Source organism: Danio rerio, chromosome 1, assembly GCF_052040795.2.
Source record: "Danio rerio strain M-AB ecotype USA chromosome 1, GRCz13ab, whole genome shotgun sequence".
Classification (NCBI taxonomy): domain Eukaryota; kingdom Metazoa; phylum Chordata; class Actinopteri; order Cypriniformes; family Danionidae; genus Danio; species Danio rerio.
Window position 1 is genome coordinate 11,534,960 of NC_141021.1, and position 22,815 is coordinate 11,557,774.

At 34.7% G+C, this 22,815-nt stretch overlaps 1 long non-coding RNA gene across 2 annotated transcripts; it reads right to left on the reverse strand.

Moving 5' to 3' along the window:
* Positions 1-17,147: 17,147 nt before the first annotated feature.
* Positions 17,148-21,617, reverse strand: LOC137495431 (uncharacterized). 2 transcript variants are annotated; one of them, XR_015476271.1, is made up of 6 exons: positions 19,778-21,617; positions 19,389-19,532; positions 18,562-18,678; positions 18,427-18,468; positions 18,016-18,102; positions 17,148-17,631 (listed from the first exon to the last, which is right to left on the reverse strand). It is a non-coding gene; the product is annotated as an uncharacterized LOC137495431 (long non-coding RNA). The 2 variants fall into 2 exon arrangements; XR_015476272.2 differs by lacking the exons at positions 19,389-19,532; positions 19,778-21,617 and having other exon boundaries at positions 17,502-17,631; positions 18,575-18,660.
* Positions 21,618-22,815: the final 1,198 nt, after the last annotated feature.

Sequence of the window (22,815 nt, forward strand, 5' to 3'; positions counted from 1 at the left end):
TGGAACTCCAACACATTTTTGGAACAATTTACATGGTCTTTAAACTCCCTCAAAGATCTTGTACTTATCTCTTAATATACAGGTTATCTTTTCCATTGTCATATTTGTCTTTCAGCCAACATCCCAATTGTTGTACGCACATTTTTCAATTTAAAGAAATAATCAGCTTAGCTTAAAGAATACATACATTTATAAATAAACATTTACTATATTTATTCTAGATTTTTTTAGGGTATACATGAAATAAAAAAAAATTGAGGTGACAGTCAAATATCTTCCTTTTCACCTTTTTCCAAAACTGTCTAAGTTTTCCACACTTTCACATGCAATGATACACTCACCGGCCACATTATTAGGTACACCTGTCCAACTGCTTGTTAACGCAAATTTCTTATCAGCCAATCACATGGCAGCAACTCAATGCATTTAAGCATGTTGGCATGGTCAAGACGATCTGCTGCAGTTCAAACTGAGCATCAGGATGGGGAAAAAAAGGTGATTTGAGTGACTTTGAACATGGCATGTTTGTTGGTGCCAGACGGGCTGGTCTGAGTATTTCAGAAACTGCTGATCTACTGGGATTTTCACACACAATCATCTCTAGGGTTTAAAGAGAATAGTCCGAAAAAGAGATAGCATCCAGTGAGCGGACATTCTGTAGGTGCAAATGCCTTGTTGATGCCAGAGGTCAGATGAGAATGGTCAGACTGGTTGGAGCTGATAGAAAGGCAGCGGTAATTCAAATAACCACTCGTTACAACCGAGGTCTGCAGAAGAGCATCTCTGAACACACAACATGTCCAACCTTGAGGCGGATGGGCTACAGCAGCAGAAGACCACACCGGGTGCCACTCTTGTCAGCTAAGAACAGGAAACTGAGGCTACAATTGGCACAGGCTCACCAAAATTGGACAATAGCAGATTGGAAAAACGTTGTCTGGTCTGATGAATCTCGATTTCTGCTGCGTCATTCAGACGGTAGGGTCAGAATTGGACGTCAATAACAGGAAAGCATGGATCCATCCTACCTTGTATCAATGGTTCAGGCTGGTGGTGGAGGTGGTGTAAAAGTGTGGGGGACAATTTTTTGGGCCTGTTAGTACCAACTGAGCATCGTGTCAACGCCACAGTCTCAAATGGCCTCCACAGTCACCAGATCTCAACTCAAAAGAGCATCTTTGGTATGTGATGGAAAAAGAAATTCGCATCATGGATGCAATCTGCAGCAAGTGCGTAATGCTATCATGTCAATATGGACCAAAATCTCTGAGAAATATTCCCAGTACCTTGTTGAATCCATGCCACGAAGGATTTAGGCAGGTCTGAAGGCAAAAGGGGGTCCAACTCGGTACCAGTTAGGTGTACCTAATAAAGTGGCCGGTGAGTGTATAATGTACCTTTAAACTATAACATCTTATACAGGTGTCTGGAATGTTTTTGGTATATTTATGCAATACCACTGGAGTTATGTAAATCCGCATCAACAACTTTTTAAAAATTATATTGTAGCATTTTCAGCTGTGAATTTACCATTTGCCATTGAGCTTCCTTGCATGCTTCCATCCAATCCTGCAGCTGTCCATCTGAAAATCTGATTTCCAAGCTTCTAACTTTTAACTTGAGGAGTTCTTTGACTGTCGACATGTTATAGAGAAAGTGATTGTTACTGTGAATCTGTGAGGTGAAGAAATCTGCCCAGCACAGATCATTGGCTAACAGCAATACATCAAGCTAATTGGGAGTGAATGCATGAGGCGGTTGAAATGTAATACATGCATAAATGGAAAATAAACACGTCCCAACGGAAGGACTTGATAAGTGAGCATCAAAACAAGCAGATCTGCCCAGACCATTAGCTTGCAGAATCTCCATCATGTCTTTATTTATATTCCCAGTTTTCTATCACTATAGTTCTTTTCTTGTAATTCTCAATAGTCCTGACATTTGCTGAGAATATAAACGTGTTTTATGTCGCTCTCAGTGTTGCAAATTGCCCCACAGAGGTCGATCTCGATCAGGTGGCAACAAAAGCTCATTCTCCAGTCAAAAGCCACCCTGCAGATTAATTAATTCTGCAGTTTTTAGGCTTCAAGTTGATTTACTTTTCATCTAACTTTAGACTCCTAGCCGAGCGCAGTTTGATTGTATATGAAATGTTGTGATGATCTCAGCGAGCACTGGCTCTTAAAGGAGACTTATCATGAGATGTCAAACAAATCTCGGGTGTCCCAGAAGTTTCAGCTCAAAGCACACATCATTAATTATAGCTTGTCAAATTTCACCCTATTTATGTGTGAGCAAAAACACTCTCAGTTTCCTTTAAATGCTAATGAGCTGCTGGCAAAGAGGGTGGAGTCTTTACCGGTTATTCTGGCACTCCAAAACAATGAAAGTTATCTAATCTTTTACAGAAAATGTGCATTTCTGAATTATTTATGAATATACAATGTAAAAAATGCAGGGTTCCACACAATTCATTCAGGTTGAACTAACACAAATTGATTAAGTTAACTTTAAGTTAACACATTTAAGCGTTTTGAACATTAAACAATTAAGTTGTCCCAAATAAATCTCAATAATTAAAATAAACTTTATTTTCATTTTCATTGAAAAAAAAAACTGAACACTTTAAAAAATGCTTGATTTAAAAATTTTACTTAATTGTTTTTACAAATTTAAGTGGATTAAACATTAAACAGTTAAGTTGTCCCCCCAAAAAACTCAAGAACTGTGCTGATTCAGCTTATTTTAAATAAGTAGTTTAAACAAGCAGCAATAAACATTTTTGAGTGTGTACATCACTGCATGCCCTCGCTTCAATACAAAGTATCTGCTCGGTGATACTTAACAGAATGGAAAAGAATAGAATGGAATAGAATACAAGGTGCTGGAACAGGTGTTTAAACTGTAACACAATTAGCTGGTGATGAATACATTTCCTAATTAAATTATGCGCGCAATTGAATTCATTACATTCTAATTTCCAGGTTAGTGTTTGCATGATGCACAGTTCTCCAGTTGTTGCCACGCTGTCTATAAAATCTCCTAAAGCACAAAACAAATGGCTGAAAATTACAGTTTGTGATTAAACAAGGGTTTTGTTGTAACTTGTGCCTGTTTTGTTTTTAATTCATCCCAGAAAATCTGAAAAAGACAACCCAATTATTTTGTTTGTGGTAAGCCTTTCGTGCAAGCAGATTTCAGTGCATTAGTGATAGAGGAATCTTATTATATGACACATTCCAGAGTTTCAAGCATTTTTGCATTAATTTTCCTTGAACTTGAATCATATTTTCACTAAACTGAATATACTCATTTAAATAATTCAAAAAGCTTAAATGTGATAGGAAACATTTGATTCTGTTACAAATTTTTGTTTAAGCTATCATTGAACTGTTAAACCACTAACAATAAAAGAGTATACATTTGCAATTAATTTATGCATTAGCTAAAGATACTAACCTCATACCCGACACCACAAGACATGGCTCATTTCATGTATTTTCATCATGTTGTTTTTAAAAAGTGAAATTCAAAAAAATTCACTGAAATATCATAGTGACCATGTTCACAGATAATTCATTGGTCACACTTTATTTTCATGGTCCGTTTGTTAAATTTAAGCTACATTGCATCTACATGCCAACTAATTCTCATTAGATTATAAGTAGACTGTTAGGTTGGGTTTTAGGTTAGTGTAAGTTGACATGTACTTGCAAAGTCTCTTATAGTCAGTTAAATGTCTGTTTAGCAGCAGTATTAACAGATATTAAGCAGACAGTCTACTAATACTCAATAGGACCATTAAAATAAAGTGTTACCAATTACTATTAGTGTATTAATCGTTTAGCAAAATTGCATGAGAGAAGAATAATAGCATGCCTCAATTCCACATATTCCCATCAGAGGAAGTGACATCTACTGAAGCAAGTAACATGATTTTTCTATTACCGCTTTACAGATTGTTATGCCTTTTTATAACCAATGAGTTGACCATAAGGGACAGACGCAGAATACTTTTTTAATACTGAATAGCTACTGAATAGCTAATAGCTTAGTAAAGTGAACACACAAAAATGCACTTGTGCATGCTTTACACCTTTAGCTTAAGTCATCATCCTCTCTGCACTCACTAAAAAATGTTTATGTTGTTTGTTCAAACATTTAAAATGAGCTGAAACAGTTTTTGAGATGGCATTGGGACAACTTAATTGTTTTATGTTCAATCAACAAAATTTTGTAAAATACTAATAAGTTAACGTAATGCCTTCATGTTGTCTCAACACAAATAGCTGCATGCTCAAACTACTTATGTAAAATGAGCTTAAATAAATTTCTATCTGAAGTGTGTTCAATGAGTCTGGAACCTGATCCTAGTATTGTACTTTTAGGAGAAGAGGTCAGTTCTTGCAGTAGAAACCAAACATGAGCAATTTGTATGTGTATTGCAAAAAACTAATTTTACAAATGTGGAAATCTGATAAATCTGACTTTTGAAATATGAACTAGAGAAGGCAAGGCAAGTTTATTTAGCACATTTCATACACAGTGGCAATTCAAAATGCTTTACATAAACAGGAATAAAAGAGACAAGTATAAGAAAATAAAAACAAATAATAAAAAATATTAAACAAATAATACAAATGATTAAGATTAAAATGTGTTAAAAAAGGTTATGAGAATGAAAAAGAAAAGAAAGACATAATAGTGTGATCTGTCGGACGTAACACAGGGCTCATTTAGTAAAGACACAGCTAAACAGATGTGTTTTCAGTCTTGATTTGAATCTGCCTAATGTTGGAGCACATCTGATCTTTTCTGGAAACTGATTCCAGTAGCGAGGGGCGTAGTTGTTGAAGGCCGATTCACCCTGCTTTGACTGAACTTTTGGAATTTCTAGTTTATATGATCCTCAAGATCTGAGTGATCTGTTATGTTTGTATTTTTATTTATTTAAAATGAGCTGAAAATTGTTTCAGCTAATTTTAAATGCTCATTTTGTATGTTTATTTATTTTATTTCAATATTTATTTCATTATTTATTTCATAATTATCATAAATAAATATTTTATAATGTCTCTTTTGGTCTCATTGTAAATGAACACCTTGCTCCAATTTTAAATTTTTTGTCCCAGCCAGTTCCATAATATAGCATATCTGTAATGTATTGAGGTCCTAGGCCATTTAGTGATTTAAAGACAAGTAGTAATACTTTAAAATCTATTCCGAATGTAACTGGGAGCTAGTGTGAAGACCTGTGTGATGTGCTCTAATTTTCTGGTTCTAGTCAGAATCCTGGCAGCAGCGTTCTGGATGAGCTGCAACTGTCTGACTGTCTTTTTGGGAAGGCCAGTGAGGAATCCATTACAGTAATCCATTCTACTGCTGATAAAAGCATGAACAAGTTTCTCTGTGTCCTCACTGGAAACAAAACATCTAATTCTTGCAATGTTTTTGAGATGATAGCATGCTGATTTACTTACTGCTTTGACATGACTACTGAAACTCAGATCTGACTCCAGAGTCACACCAAGATTCTCGACCTTATTTTTTTGTTGTTTGACCTTTAGAGGCAGGGTACACATTCACCTTAAGAACCTCATCTCTGTTCCCAAATGCAATGACTTCAGTTTTCTCTTTGTTCAACTGAAGAAAGTTTTGGCACATCCAATTGTTAATTTCATCAATGCATTGATAGAGGGTGTCAGTAAGGCTGTAGTCATTAGGCAGTAAGGCTAAGTAGATCTGAGTGTCATCAGCATAGCTTAGTTTTTAATCAGCTTGTTAATTTTTAAAAATATTTTCGAACCATTCACACTATTCTTGCACATAAACTGAACTGATAAAGACTTTTACAAGCCTATTGTATGTTTATTTATTTTATTTCAATATTTATTTCATTATTTATTTCATAATTATCATAATTAATTATTTTATAATGTCTCTTTTGGTCTCATTGTCTATGAACACCTTGCTCCAATTTTAAATTTTTGTCCCAGCCAGTTCCATAATATGACTGTAAATGTTATCTATGTAAAATAGGCCTTATTATTTTTATTTTTATGTTTATTCTTAAACATTTTGATCAATGTTAGATGAGTTTTGAGTTCCTTTTTGTAGTAAGCTAAATTCACTGTGACTTCCAAGAGAACTTTGATATATGGTCCATCTTTTTCTCATAAGGATTTAGGTGGTATTGTGAATCAGATATATCCATAACTGATATTACATCAACGATGTGGTGAACACTTAAGCTAGCGATGTGTTCAAATTCCCAACAGTAAACACTAGATGGTTTTTGCACTGCATTCTGCATTGTAACATCCATCGATACTGAAGCCCAAAGTTAATATGTAATGAGGTGTAAGAGGTTTTTCGTGTTCGGCAGGTGTTGTGTTGACAATAGAGCAAGGCCTGTGTGTTCAGACAGGGTTTTGTTAGTCCTGGGTCAGTGAACAAGCACGACAGACACCGCCTGCAGGCCAATCACCCCCAGTCACCCTGCCAGACACACAACCATGGCCAATCATTCCTACAAACATGCTTGTGCACACACAGATATGGGTTTACAAGCGCGCAAACATTCGCACATATGTGTGTCAGTTCTCTCACCTGATAGTCTGGTCGCATGAAAAATACATAATGATCTAGTTCTGTTCTGTTGACCCACTGAGAGTTAAAGGTGAAGAGATACACATTGAAATAAACTGATGCATTGCATTTACTACATTTTAAGGTAAGCGGCTGCATTTTTGTGGGCTGAATTTAAACAAACAAATGAAGTTGAACATTGCTAAATTTATTTAGTTTGTTTAAATTCAGTACAATGGGCAGCACGGTGGCACAGCGGGTAGTACAATCAACTCACAACAAAAAATCGCTAGTTCGAGCCCCTGCTGGGTCAGTTGGCATTTCTGTATGGAGTTTGCATGTTCTCCCTGTATTTACGTGGGTTTCCTCCGGCTGCTCCAGTTTCCCCCACAGTCCAAACTCACGCGCTATAGGTGAATTAGGTAAGCTAAAATTGTCCATAGTCTATGTTTGTGGATGTTTCCCAGTGATGGGTTGTAGCTGGAAGGGCATCAGCTGTGTAAAACATATGCTGGATAAGTTGGCGGTTCATTCCTCTGTGGTGATCCCAGATTAATAATGGTACTAAGCCAAAAAAAAAAAAATGAATGAATGAATGAAATTCAGCACATAGAAATTGTTAGCAATCACTTACCTTAATCCCTGTGCACTGTTCAAATTTACAACCCTTTTGTTTTGTTAGCGATGAAAACATCCAAAGAATTAAACTGCTGTAAAAATGCATCAGATGAATATTTTATTCAATTTTATTTTTCGCATAAATTTGTTAATAAACCTGTCTTGATCAAAACTACTAAATTGTTTAGAAAATGACAGGATTTTAACTTTTGATTTGCCAAATTCATAAATTATATCACTGATTTAGTGAAAAACACACACAAAATTACGTATTTTCAATATAAAAAGTAATTGTGGACTGGATTATTTTAACCTTTTGTCACAGTCTTGGACATGTGAATGATTAGTAACATTTGCTTTGATGTATTGTTAGATTTTCACTTTTTCTCCCTGATTTACTGTTTTTGCACCGTTGACTTCCATAAGAACCACATTTGATGGTGCATAAATACACAGTCTATGTTTTTATTCACTCCATGTAGTTCTGAGAGCAGAGATGCATATTTAGATTTTCTCAGAAACATCAAGGTAATTGTGCAACTCTCACAGACACACAGACACACTTTAATTTGCTGTTATACTCCATATAAAATCCGGAAACTAAGTTTCTTTTTTTTTTTGCACAGGCCTATCTAAAGGGTTAAGGGTGCCAACTGATGATCAACAGATGATGACAGATGATTTACCTCTTTCCAACAGGGAAAACCACTAGCAATCAAAAATGCATGGTTATACAGTATGGTGTCATGGTTTTTTAATAAAAAAAAAAAAAGTGGTTATAATGGAAGTCAATGGGTCAAAAACAGCCACCAACAGTAAATCACAGAAATCAATCAAAAACAAGCAAGTCAATGTTGTTTCACATGTCCCAAGACAAGGCAAAATATCCAGTCCACAATTACTTTTTGTAATAAAAATACATCATTTTGTGTGTTTTTTTCCCACCAAATCAGTGATATCATTTATGTATTTGGCAATTAAAGAGTTAAAACCCTGTCATTTTCTAAGCAACTTAATATTTTTGATCAGGACTGAGATTGACTTACTGATTTAATGGAAAAAAATGCAAAGAAAATATTTATTTGGTGCATTTTCACTGCAGATTAATTCAGTGGATGTTTTCATCCCGAAAATTATAAAGGGGTTAGTAAATTTGCCCAGAGTGTATTGTTGAGTTCTTTAAAATTTTTAAAACATTTTCTCAAAATGTGTGTCAAAATAAGATTTGTAACCAAAAAACATTTCGCTAGCTGAAACACAGAAAAAGAGTTCAGACTTAAATAAAGACTCAAAATCACCCCAGAGTGGATGAAAACATCCCCAACAGCACATAAGGGTTCATAATATTTAGTAAATCCAGTAAATATTTTTTTTCAGTGCATCAGATGATGCACTCGCATTAAGCACACTCAGTTATATAAAGTAGAATGAAATAGCACAAAAATAGAATAGAACAGGTGCTTAACCTGTGCATACAAATAGCACCGCAATCAGCTGGGGGTGAAAATATCTCCTAATTACATTATGCAAGAAATTAAATTCATTGTATTCTATACCTGTTTGAAGGTTAGAGCTTATTCTTCAGTCTGTTTTCACACTGTTCTCAAAATCCTGAAGCACAAAAACAAATGGCCAAAATTTAGCAATTTAACAGAGTTTTTTTTTATACGTCTGCATGGGTTTTATGTCTATTTCACACTTCAAAGACGAGCAAATTATGTTTAGTAATGTTTTGTTGTCTCTATGGCAACAAAGTCAACAAAACTCCAAACAATGGCTTAGTATTTAAAGCTCTTTCCAAAAGTCTGCTTTCACTGTGACTGATGTTACAATAAAGGGGACCTCGGATGCATATTTTACACAAGTCAATAGGATATTTAAGCTTATTATAAATAAGTAGTTTGAACAAGCAGCAAACATTTTTTTTTGTGTAAGTTACTTCAAAAAGTGATTAATTGCTCATTACATCATTAAAATACTTTACTAATTACTCTGTATGGAAAGTATTTTAATTACTTATTAACTTAACTCATTACTATTTAAATTCTCTATAAACCTTTAATAAATGGATAATATATAGCTAACTTTTAATGATTTGAGTGCAAATCAAACATGAAATAGTTTAAAACTTTTTAGCTTATTAAAACATGCACATTTTCTTTAAGTAATGTAACCTTCATTAAACAGAATGCCAAGCTGTAAACATTTGAAAAAACAAAGAGCACCATAATTAACACATTGTTTGCTTCAACTAAATCAATTTGAATTCCTCTGCAATGTATTTTAATGACAAAACGAAAATAACACCAAGCTGTATGCTTTCTTTTTTTCATCAAATTAAACTCTACGGAGTTTCTTTGAAAAAAATCATTTAACAATAAAAAATAGACCATTTTATAAAATTAGAGTGAATGTAAACTCATAATGTCTGGTAAATACTTTGATAATAATGATTCATTTCACAATTAAGTTGTACTGTTTAATTCAACATGCATTCAGAGGTTTATTTATATTTATTTTGTGCTATCACATTGTAATGAAGTTTACGGCCCTTTGGCCGCCGGGAAGAAGGAGGCGGAGAACCGAGGGAGTTTTAAAATGATTTATTAATAATAATGACGGCAGCTCCTCACGGAGACTGCCATTTAAATCAAAACAAACGGACGGCAGCTCCTCGCGGAGACTGCCGTCAAACTGAAAGCAAAAGTAAAATAACATGCCCGGGCCCGGTCCTCCCTCGGCTTCCTCTGCCATCGGTCCTCCTTTTATGGTCCAGAGCTCCTTCCGTGGGATCCGAGGCAGGTGCGCACCGCACGTGTATCCACTCACGCGGTGGCCTCACCCCGTTCCCACGGCTCTCGGCCACGCCCCCTCGCCACACACATATATAAAAAACACATGCCAGAGGGTTATATCGAGTAGTATACACCATGGCTGCAGTAGACACAATAATATTACACAGTGACTGAATATAGTCCCCAGCTAGTTAATTGGGTGACAGCAGAATAGGACAACTATCAAAACCCTTTTGTGAATCTTTTTTGAGCTAACGGTCTAATCTGGTTCAATGATCTATGCTAAGCTAAGCTTGAAGTCCCAGAGATTGACTTAATGGATTCAAAAATGAAAAAAAAACTCAACGGTTTAACTTTACACTACCTGACAAAAGTCTTGTCGCCAACCCTGGTGTAAGAGCAACAAATAACAACTTGATTTCTAGTTGATCATTTGGAAAACTGGCAGAAGATTTTTCTGATGAATCATCTGTTGAACTGCATCCCAATCATCACAAATACTGCAGAATAACTATTGGAACACACATAGAGCCAATATTCTCACAGAAATCAGTCAAGTTTGGTGAAGGAAAAATCATGGTTTGGGGTTACATTCAGTATGGGGGTGTGCGAGAGATCTGCAGAGTGGATGGCAACATCAGCAGCCTGAGGTATTAAGACATTTGTGCTGCCTGTTACATTACAAACCACAAAAGAGGGCAAATTCTTCAGCAGGATAGCGCCTCTCCTCATACTTCAGCCTCCACATCAAATTTTCTGAAAGCAATGAAGGTCAAGGTGCTCCAGCCTAGCCTAGTCACCAGAAATGGATATTATTGAGAATTTCTGGGGTAAGATGAAGGAGGATACATTACAAAGAATCTTGAACTCTGGGAGTCCTGTTAGAATCTTTTCTTTGTCATTCCAGATGACTTTATTAATAAGTTATTTGAGTCATTGCAGAGATGTATGGATGCCGTCCACTAAGCTCATGGGAGTCATACACAATATTAATTCTTTTTCCAATGCAGCATGACTTTATATTCTATACTGTAGATTATTTCTGTTAAGTGATAAGACTTTTGTGCAAGCAAAGTCAGACTGTCCTAATTTAATAAATAAGAATCAAGGCATGATCATGTTTATTTCTATCATAAATGTGAAGTGCTTCTTTAAACAGGAGAGAAAATAGCTCATTACTTTAAATTATAGAGGCCCTGAGTTTACATTTAATGTCATTATATACTGAATAATTTTAGTTTCTTTTAAAAAAATGTAAGCATTTGAATGGTATCTTGTAAAAAAAAATATTATGTATTAACATTCTGAATCGTAAACCTGGGACAGAATGACAAATTCAATCAAATGATGCGTTGCTGTGGACTGGTATTAGCCTTATCTTCAATTATGGAGAAAACAATAATATAAGCAATATAAAATGACGGTCTCTTTATTGAATGTTTAATGATTTAGCTGAGGGTTATTTGTACGACTTCATTCCCCAGATACAAAACATAAAACAATATTACTCACTGCATGTGAAAATTAAAAAAAAAAAAAATAGTCTCAACTCCTCTTTACGCACAGAACAATCACCTTTAGCAGCCACCAACCCGTTCACACTGTTTTTTTTGGCATTCACCATAATGAAATGATAACGCTCGTTATTTAGCTCGAGCCTCCCCCACACTCTGCGGGGAATAGCATGTTTCTAATTTACCTAATTCATCGCAACGGGTAGTAATTGTTTACCTGTATACTTCTGAAGGTCATCACCAGCAGGCAGGATCCTGAGTCATAAAGCCAGGCCTATAGGAAACAGCATGACAAATCCTGGGCATCTCAGACACTCCGGTTTCTTCCAGTCATTATGAAGAAACACAGAAAAACACATCTTCTCTGCCTCTCAATGGTGTTATCTACCAGATGTAATCAGAACTTGTCATATTCTGAGTCACTTCTTTGTCACTATGTTCAGAATAGAGGACTGGGAAAGTTTAGCTAGCTTACGCTTCAAAAGTTTAGGGTTGTTGGATATGTTTAAAGGTTTTGTTTAGTCTGTAAGGATAATAGATGGTCTAATTACTGGTCTCTTGTAAAATATACCAATTATTATTACAATTTAATTCATATTACAAGTTAAGATAAAAACTAAGCTCTTCCGTCTCGTGTGGTTCTTTAGAATCACTCTAATATGCTGATTGAGTGCTCAGGAAATTATTCATTCATTCATTCATTTTTGGCTTAGTCCCTTTATTAATCAGGGGTCGCCACAGTGGAATGAACCATCAACTTATCCAGCATATATTTTATGCAGCGGATGCCCATTCAGCTGCTACCCATTACTGGGAACCACCCATACACTCTCATCCACACACATACACTACAGACAATTTAGTTTATTCCACCCAGCTGAGGCTTGAACCAGCTCTACCCACAGCGAATTTGTGGTGGTAAATCTTAAAAAATGGTGCCAAAATAGAACACATTTAAATACAATTGAAAACTATAGTAAACCTGTTAATGTTTTGTTAATAGAGTAAAGCTTATTAATAAAGAATGCATGATTTTATGTTTATTGGATTAAATATCAATGGTTTTGAGTGAATTTATTTATCCTCCCAGAAAAAAGGTATATTAGTACCTTAAATTCATTTTTAATATGTACAGTGCCACTCCTTTGGAAGCTTTTTAAAAACAGATTCTTCGGTCACACTTTATTTTGATGGTGCGTTTGTTGAATTTAAGTTGCATTGCATCTACATGCCAACTAATTATCTTTAGATTATAAGTAGACGGTTGGGATTAGAGTTAGTGTAGGTTGACATGTACTTACAAAGTTCCTTATAGTCAGTTAAATTAGCAGCAGTAAACAGATATTAAGCAGACAGTCTACTAATACTCAAATGGACCAAAATAATGTGTTGCTGATTTATTAATGTTATTGTAGGTAAAATATAAAAGTTTAAAAAAAAAAATAAACACATTTTAAAACAGTTAGCAACAGTGTTTGGGGGTAACGTATTATAAGTAACACGAGTTACGTAATACTATTACTTTTCTTAGTAATGACTCAAGTAACAGATTACTGAAAAAAATTAAGTAATAATATTTGAGTTACTTCTTTAAAATGTAACTTAACTTACTTTTTAGAATAATTTGCTGATTTTTATTTTATTTTTTTTATTTTTTTTGCTGAATTAAAATTAGTGTAATCAAATTGAATCACACACTTATTGAGAGAATAAGCTCCTTGCGGGAACAGACGAAGATAGCAGAGCTTTACATTTATTCTTACAAGTATTCTCGTTATTTTGAACACATGGAAGAAAATGTCATCTCAATGGACAGTGTTTTTACTGAACTAATAAGACAAAAATACAAAAGCAGCAGACACATTGCTTTCAGGTTTTATTAATCTGTATATACGGCAAGTATAGCATCAGGAAGTTCTTATAATTATTATTTATTATTTTATTTTTATAGGTAAATGAAGGTGTATGTTTTACAGTGTGTTAATAAATGCAGAGCTCCTCTATTTTAAAAAAAGAAAAGAAAAACAGCCTGCAAGTTCTGAAAGAGATCAAGCCTCAGGCTGGTATGAAAAAGTGACTCAAAATTAACTCAAAAATAATGTAACGCATTACTTTCCGTAAAAAATAACTAAGTAACAAAATTAGTTACTGTTTTAGGAAGTAACTCATTGTAATGCATTACTTTTATTTTTCCCCCAACAGTGGTTAGCAAAAGATTTGATTAATCAGTCAAAAAAAATGTCTAATAGGAAAAGAAAAGAAAGTATAGGAGCAAAAAAATGTCCTTAAGGACTCACAAGGTTGACGCATTTTTTCCAAACAAATTCAAACTTATTGACCCCAGAGTTTTGAAAAATTCTGTATAATAACTTGCTTTGCCCCTGATATGACTTTTCTTTACACACAAATCCCTCTCATTTTTTTCTGCCACCTGGTTTTATCCTGGTGTGTATGTACAGACACTTTTCACGATCCAATCAATTACTGATGGATAAAATCTAATCCCACGTCACATCTTTTCCTCATTAAATAAGCTTTTCACACCGAATACCTTTGATTAAAGGCCGCATTTAACTGCATTTCATGTTGACTTTAATATTAGCACATGAGGGTGCATTTTCTATCCCCAGAGTTTTTTAAAAATATAATGTATAATAATATACCTGTGTGACTTGAGCTTGCAGTGCATTTATTATTTGTGGTCACAGCAGTTTCCGCTGTCCGCATTGTGTGTTCACCTGCTCTAGTCTATTGAACAGAGGGTGACCGCCGCGGACTGAGCTCTGCCATCTGTCCTCTGGACAGATGGAATAAATGCCTCCAGAGGCAGCAGCATACAATCTGCATTACTGTGTAGGGCAGCAAAACAAAGCTTTTCTTGGAAGCTTGTACAAGAGATTCCCCTGGGTAAAGCTACAGGAGGGCAGATGGCTACGACCAATGCAGCTGGCAAAAAAACAAAAACAACAGACTGAAGTGAAACCTATTTATTTATTGCAGGTGAACAGACTGATTCATTGATGACTCACTTCAAAACAGTTTTTGATTACTGCATTGTGCATTTATTGGAAATAAAACTGAAACTGCTGAAAAATAAATGCAAAAAGTTATAGTGTGCCAAATTTTAAAGATGTTTAATGGTTATTAACAATTAATGACTTTAACTTAAATATTAACTTCAAGTTTAAGTTAATATCACAGTTTCCACAAAAAAAAAAAAAAAAAAAAAAAAAAAACTGAGCAGCACAACAGTTTTCAGCACTAATAAAAACAGGAAATATTAAATCGGTCACAACAATACTGTCAAATATCTGAGTTATATTAGACAGCAACTTACCTTTTGAAAAGCATTTTTCCCATGACCTCAAGACTGGATTACTGTATTGCTCTGTTTGGTGGTTGTAATGTATCCAGTACTAATGTGGCTTAGGGCAGCTCTGGCCTAATGGTTAGAGGGTAGGACTTGGGATCCAAATGTTGCAGATTTATGTCCCAGTACCAACAGAATTGTTTGTGGGGTGAAAGCCACCTCAATACCACAACTGAGGTGATTGCGTTGAGCAAAGCACCAAACCCCCAAATGCTCCCCAGGCAGCCCACTGCTCAGGGTATGTGTTAACAGGTGTAAATCGCTTTGGATAATGCATGTAAATTAATATTTTCCTTGTCACAAAAAAAAAAACCTTCTTAAACTTCTAAAATATTGCTAACTGAGAAACATGCTATCTATCTCAGGGGCAGAAAAGCTAGTTTATACCTTTATGACCTCTAGACTGGATTACTTTATTGCTCTATTTGTTGGTTGAAATGTATCCACTATTAATGTGGCTTAGGGCAGCTGTGGCATGATGGTTAGAGAGTTGGACTTGGGTTTCAATTTCACATGATACCATGCTTACTTCCTGTATGTTGACATAAATTTATTTTTACAAAAACAAAATGATTAAAATAAAATAAAACATTCTGAGAAAGTGGTCAGAGAAATCCATGCAAAAATGCCATGACTTGACATTTTTAATTTATATGTTAAATAAACCTATTTTGTACTGCCAATTCAGTTGCAGTAAAACACACAATACAATTAAATAAATCTATTTAAAAAATGTAAATGTAAATGTTAAATGTAAATAATTGCCTAATCTAATAATCTTTGTTATTCATTTAAAAACAAATGTACTGAGTTCATCAACCATGCCACAAGAAAACTACAAAGTCTCATGAAGTCACCATGGCAGATGATGAATGAGTATCGTACACAGTTTGACACAATAAAAGCATATTCAGATCATCTGAGTATCCTGCTCTCTTAATTCGACAGATAATGATTAAAAAAACAACAACAAACTCCACCTGTCCAAACAGCCACATCTGTCTCGACTCTGTTAATGCTAAAGATAAGCCTTGAGCTAATGGAGCGTGAGGAGAACATTGGCTTAAAACAAGATAACAGCAAAACTGACTGATATGGATTTTCACCAGCTGGACCTCTTATTATTCTGTCATTTGTTTGGATGCGGATGTCTGAAAACATATCTTTGCATAATTTACTAAGACATGTTCCCTCGACACTCGTTGGATGTAGCAGTAGGTGGTGGCGATGGCCTTATTATTGCACTAATCAAAGCTGCAAGACTCTCCTGCTTAGTAAATTAGACTGTGCGACCACATTCGCTCACTCATCAGCTGTCCTTGATAGCAGGGGAGATTTTTAAGTGGCTGCTTATCCTTCACTAGTTCTCTTGTGAGGGAAAATGTATGTTTGTTGTTTTGGTCCGAGAGGGAGACAGCAATTTGTTCCACAGAATCAATGTGCCAATAAGAGCTAAGGCACTGATCTAAAGCATGAATGAGACATTCAGTGCCATTAAAAATACATTAGGGCCAATCTGTGAACCAGCAGGGATTTGCCGGACTGTCTCTGGGCTGCCAATAAGAGCCCATATAGTAGAGGTGGCCTGGCACTTAGTGCACTAAACTGAAAATCGATAATTGGCGCTGGCGTGAGTGACAATGACAATTCTTATCAGATTTTTGGGCCTGGTGATTGGCAGATTGGCCTTTCCAGAGTCTGGTTACAGTGCTGATAGTGATAATGCAGCAGTACATGTTTACCGTGATGCTTATTGGGTGCATCAGAAATGATCCAAAGTGCTTCCTGAAGCGTAACTGTGACAACATGCGCCGCGCTTGATTTGAGATTTGCTGAGAATCATTCAAAATATCTCATTTTAAGAAAAAAAACATTGAAAATGACAAAGCACATTAACATACATGTACAAAACTAATTTAAGTGTCTGACCTGCATATTGTTGAGAAAAAAAAACCCAATTGTACTAAGTACTACTGACATTAAACCAGACACAATTACAAAATATTCCATTCTTTAAAACATTAATAATGCTTAAAGCATTTAAGGAAAATGTGTGAAAATTACATTAAGCAATAAAATCAACACATTAAAAATAAATAAATCACACAAAGCACTAGAACATACATGTACAATAAAAATTTAAACTTCTGAATTGCATATTGTTGGAAAAATAAATATTTGTAACTATTAGCCGACTCAGAAACAACCCAACTTTAAAATATTACTAATTCTGGTGTCAAATGCTCAACAAGGTCTGAATTCACATGTTCAAATGCAATTCATCTTTATTTCTATTGCACTTTTACACTGTAGATCAATGATGTCAAAGCAGCTTAACATAGAAGTTCTTGTAAATTGAAGCTGCTTCAGTCCAGTTTTCAGAATTGAAGCAGTAAATGTCACTGCTGAAAGTCCAAACACTGAAGAGCAAATCCACCGATCCACCAATCGTAGCCAAGCGATCCAGTGGCATGGAACAAACTTCACCAACTGACGAAAGTGTAGAATAAAATCCCTTGAGAGATACCAGGCTCAGTTGGGCACGACCATTCTCCTCTAGCCAAACTTGTGCAAGGCCGCAGTCTAGGCACCGGAGGCTTGAAAGTTCACCAGCGGGTGGTCAGGCTGGCCCATTGGATCAATGCGGAAACTCATTGATCACGTGTGTCTTTCAGGAATCACTCCTCCATGACCACCACAGCATCTGGTCAGGATTTGGCCCAGTCCAGGATTATGAAGAACTCTGGATAAGGACAAACAGACTAACATAAGCATAGAAGAAGCTTGTTTAAAAAAAATAAATCATATACTGGTTAATTATTTTGAAGCATGGCAGCTAGGTTGGGCTAGTTTTCAGCTGGTACTGAGCAACTGGCTCCTGCTCATAACCTGCTCACTACCATGTTTAAAAGATAACTAACCAGAATGTCCTGTTTATTTTTTTCCCTAACAAGGTTTTACAAAAACATTGTAGCATTTGTGATGGGTTGATTCACTGCAGGACAGATTAGACTATTTGTTTTATGTATTCCTAATAAACTAAAACTGACTGAATACTGATACAACTATTGAGAGTGTCTCACCTAATCCAAGTTCTCAGTTAGCTGGTGAAAGAAGGATAACTCACTGTTGTTCATGGTTGTCATTCTCTTCACTACTTCTCCTGCTATCTTCTGGCTCACTCTGGTTGTTGCTGTGCATTTTGTTTCATCCTCTGGAATTATGTATACAAAAAATTTTATTCTTTTATTTATTACAAAATATTTAGGCAACATGAAAAGGGGAAAAAGACATTTAATACATAGACAAATGCATGTATCCCAATACTAATTATTGTATTTTGAAATGTCTGACCCATGACAGACTTCAATCTGCTCAAAAATATTATAAACAAAGATGAAAAAAAAACCCTACTAAATGGTTTAATAAAAAAGGGAAAAAGATTTTTTTTTATTTAGCTAGCAACTAAACATGTGACACATTTTGTATTAAAAGTAACGTTACTATATTGAGAAACAAATAGATGTACAGTACTTACTGTTGTATGAGGTCCAGTTTGCACAGGCAGGCTCCCAGTATTCTATATTGAGACCATAAAAAAAGCCAAAAATACAGATAAGAATACCATGCTACAATCCACAACCTCCACACAACTTTTTTTTTATTTGTTTACCTTGGTTGCTTACTGGTCTTGCTTATTTTTTAAGCATAAGGCTGTGCTGATCAAGATGTTCCTCCGAAATGCTGTTTGTTTCTTCAGACAAAACCTGCTCCTGTGCCAGTGCCATATCTAAACAGAAAAAAATATAATGGTAACAATTATGTTAAACCAAATGTCAAGAGTTGTGATAAAAAATAATTAGCAAACAATAAATAGCAAAAAGGTGGTTATTAGCATAATGCATAGAGGTAAAATTGGTTTTATATTAGCAGATTCAGACTTCCCCCTTAATAATTTAATTTCATAAAAGTATTATTTGCAAACTCTAAATAGCGAAATCATTTTAGCAGCTAATGACTATCAAAGTACAACATGCTCACGGTCAAATAAACAGTGTTAATGTTGATTTCAAGTCATACTGGCAAGCTAATTCTGATCGAATATTTAAAGTAACATGGTAAACAGTATAGAGTCTTCTAAATGAACGAATGTGCGAATATAAAACCAACTTTACCTCTATGCATATTGTATAGATTTACGTTAACGTTCTTATAGGTTACGTCGCGATGTTATTTTCTCAAGCTAACGTTATAAGTTACTCTAAACCAGAGAAAAATAAGTTCACAACATCTAATATATATAGTATAAATCAATATAAGTTAAACGTTGCACGTTAAAATGAGTTTGAGTCCAATTCAGTATAAACTTAGCTCAGTTTAGCTAACAGTTAACATTACCATTTTAAGATCGCTTCAGCCAATGTTGCCGAGCAAACAAATGCTAATAGAGGTGCTCAAATCAATGTCGAGTGTTGTCAGCACAGACAGACACGCTTTTACCTGGATTATTTGATGGTCTTTCATTCATATTCTTCTGGGGGAAAACACTCTCTGCCGGACCGTTGTCTCGTGCTAAGTGTCCTCCAAAACTGTCTGCATACCTCTGGTTCCCTCCTAAACCAAAACCCGCTGCAACACCGGTTCCTATGTAAATAAATAAAAAGATATGACGAGAACAATGGCTAATAGTCATAAACAGTCTTATTTAAAGTAATAGTAGTGTTAATGTAATAAATTAAATAAAGGTAACATCTTAATAGATGATATATTTCTCAAATGGGCGAAATAACGCCAAGCCAGAAAAAATAATAATAGCCAACTTTATACTTTACTTTGTTCTATTCTCGTCCACAAAACATTCTGTAAAATGAAACACTGCCTCAGCTTACCAGAGTAAAGTTTGTTAAATCCAGTATGTTCTTCAGGCACACTAATAAATTGTCCTCCAGAATTGCTCCAGGGTCCTCAGGCAAAATGTGGTGCAGAGTAGTCGAATCGCCGCAAGGTGGCGTTGAAGCAGTTGTGGAAAATACAGTATAATACACGAATTTTTACAAATACAGTACATCGCTGTATATGTTGTTCAACATCACACTAAATTCCCATAATGCAACGGTAAATACAGTTATTTACCGTAAAAGGAATTTGCAGTATTACACTGGGTGAAATACAGTAAATAACTGTGTAATTTACAGAAATGTCTAACAGTGTATGTAATCCAACATTTTCAGGACATGAAAAATTATTTTATATTTGGCAGGTTTTAAAATTTGGAAAATAACATGACAACAAATGTTAAGAAAATAAGCTAATCGAATGTCTAATCTGACCATCAGCAGATGTTTTAGCAGTTTGTTGGTCCTCCGGAATGATCTGAGAGACTGATAAGGTCATATAGAAAATGTCAGCCCATTGTAACCTTTAATTTGGCCCGCCATCCCATCTGAGAAGAGTGGGAGAACACTGAGTTCAAAACTCATTTTAAATGAGTAGAATTAACTTTCAGTCAAATTTGAGTTAACTACACTCATTTCATTTAATAAAGATGACTGTTTTACAGTGGGTTTTACAGTGTATGTTGCCAAATGAGTTTCTAATGTTTCTGACATTTGCTTTATTTTTGTCATGTAGCGAGGCCCTCCTGATGCCGAAAACATCCATCCAAACCATAACGTTTCACCTCTACTTTTCACTCGCTTCTTTACACACTTTGAGTTCAGTCTTTTCTAACACGTTACTGTAATAATTCCCATTTGACCTCCAAAAAAGTTAACTTTCAACTTTGGGCCAACTCTGGATACTTTGGGCCAACTGAACTTTACACAACATGCTCCTCAGCAAAGTTTATTCTGATCTTTTGATTCTGCCATCAGGTTTGGGCAGCACAGGGCTTTGAGCTTATGAGTGACTTCAGAATGGCTTGTCACCATCTTGCAAAGTCAGTGAAAACTTTAAGCTGCCAGTCCAATATGGGTTTGTCAAATAATTAAAGTCGTTATTACTAAATAAACTCAACTGATCTGACATAAACATAAGAAACTCATCTAACACAAAAATACAATGACATGATCAGGTTTCAGATTATTTTTTAGCACAAATATGTAATGTTGGACCATATTCAGACTTATATTGCACTGGTGAATTTTTGGTAATTGCAAAAATATATATTTAATAGTTCAGAATTATTGATTTTTTTAATCAATGAATTAATTAAAATTCTAATCAACTAAATTAATTAGAATTTATAGGTACAAATCATGTTGCATGTTGATATTGTGTACATTTTCTACTGGTAAAAAATAATATATTTTTATTAGTAATATGCATTGCTAAAAACTTAATAAGCGAAATTCTCAATTTTTTTTACTTTCAGATTATAGATATTTATGATATATATGGCATGCATATATTTGAGAAAATGTTTATTTTAGATGTAAAATATGTATACGATACAAATTCTATATAAATTTAAATATCTCTGTAACAAAACTATTCATAATAATATATAATTATCATGTCAATATGGACCAAAATCTCTGAGGAATATTTCCAGTACCTTGTTGAATCTATGCCATGAAGGATTAAGGCAGTTCTGAAGTCAAAAGGGGGTCCAACCAGGTACTAGTAAGGTGTACCTAATAAAGTGGCCAGTGGGTTTATCTGTGTAAATGAACTTGCAGAATATATGAACTTGTAGAATGTTTTTTTTTTTTTAAATACATTTATAACTAGTTTTGTGGTTCAAGATCACATATTGCACAAAAGCAAACAGATACTGTAGTCATCCTAGTTTTTGATACAAGTACAGGTGAAGTCAAAATTATTAACCCCCCTTTGAATTTTTCTTTTTTAATTATTTCCCAAATGATGTTTAACAGAGCTGGACATTTTCACAGTATGTCTGATAATATTTTTTTCTTCTTGAGAAAGTCTTATTTGTTTTATTTTGGCTAGAATAAAAGCAGTTTTAATTTTTTTTACCTAGTTAACCTAATTAATCTATTAAAGCCTTTAAATGTCACTTTAAGCTGTATAGAAGTATCTTGACAAATATCTAGTAAATTATTATTTACTGTCATCATGACAAAGATAAAATAAATCAGTTATTAGAAATGGGTTATTAAATTTATTATGTTTAGAAATGTGTTGAAAACATCTTCTCTCCGTTAAACAGAAATTGGGGGGGGGGGGAATAAACAGGTGGGCTAACAATTCAGGTGGGATAATAATTCTGACTTCAACTGTGAGTAATTTATAATGAAATATTTGTTTATTTGAGTGAGCTTTCACTTTTAAGTTATAAATGTCAATCTACAGTATCTTTTTAGATTTTCCTATAGAGAACATTTGATCAAATTGATTTGCAAAGATACGCTGGAGTAGATATCTTTTAGGGCTCAGTGGCCCTGACTGCCCATGCATTTTGTTCAACTTCAACTGTGATTTGAGTTGTTTGACTTACACTTAACTTTCAGCGCACGTCTGCCACTATATGACCGCTCTCAGCTCAGACTTTCAGAGAATGACTCAACTAAATGAGAAAAGAGGCAACCATCTGCAGTGAAGTGCATTAACTGACATCTGTGTGAAAGAGGTGTGAAGTGTAGACATACAAATGTCATTCTGCTCTTTTTATGTAAAACTCTACTAATGAGCAAAAACAACTGTAATAGGAAAGGGAGCAGAAAAAAATACATATTTTAGAAATATGTTGCCCGGTTCGAGGCAACTGTACCTAGTGTGAGTACGGCCTAATGCTTGACAGTTTGTAAAAGGATTTGTGCTATGAATTATGAAAGTTATAATAATAAAACATTTGTCCACGCAGTTAAGTAAGTTACTTCGAAATCTTAAATATTTACTAAATCAATTTAAATTACTGTTCTTATTACTTTGTCTTAAAAGTAATTTAATTACAAGTAATGTA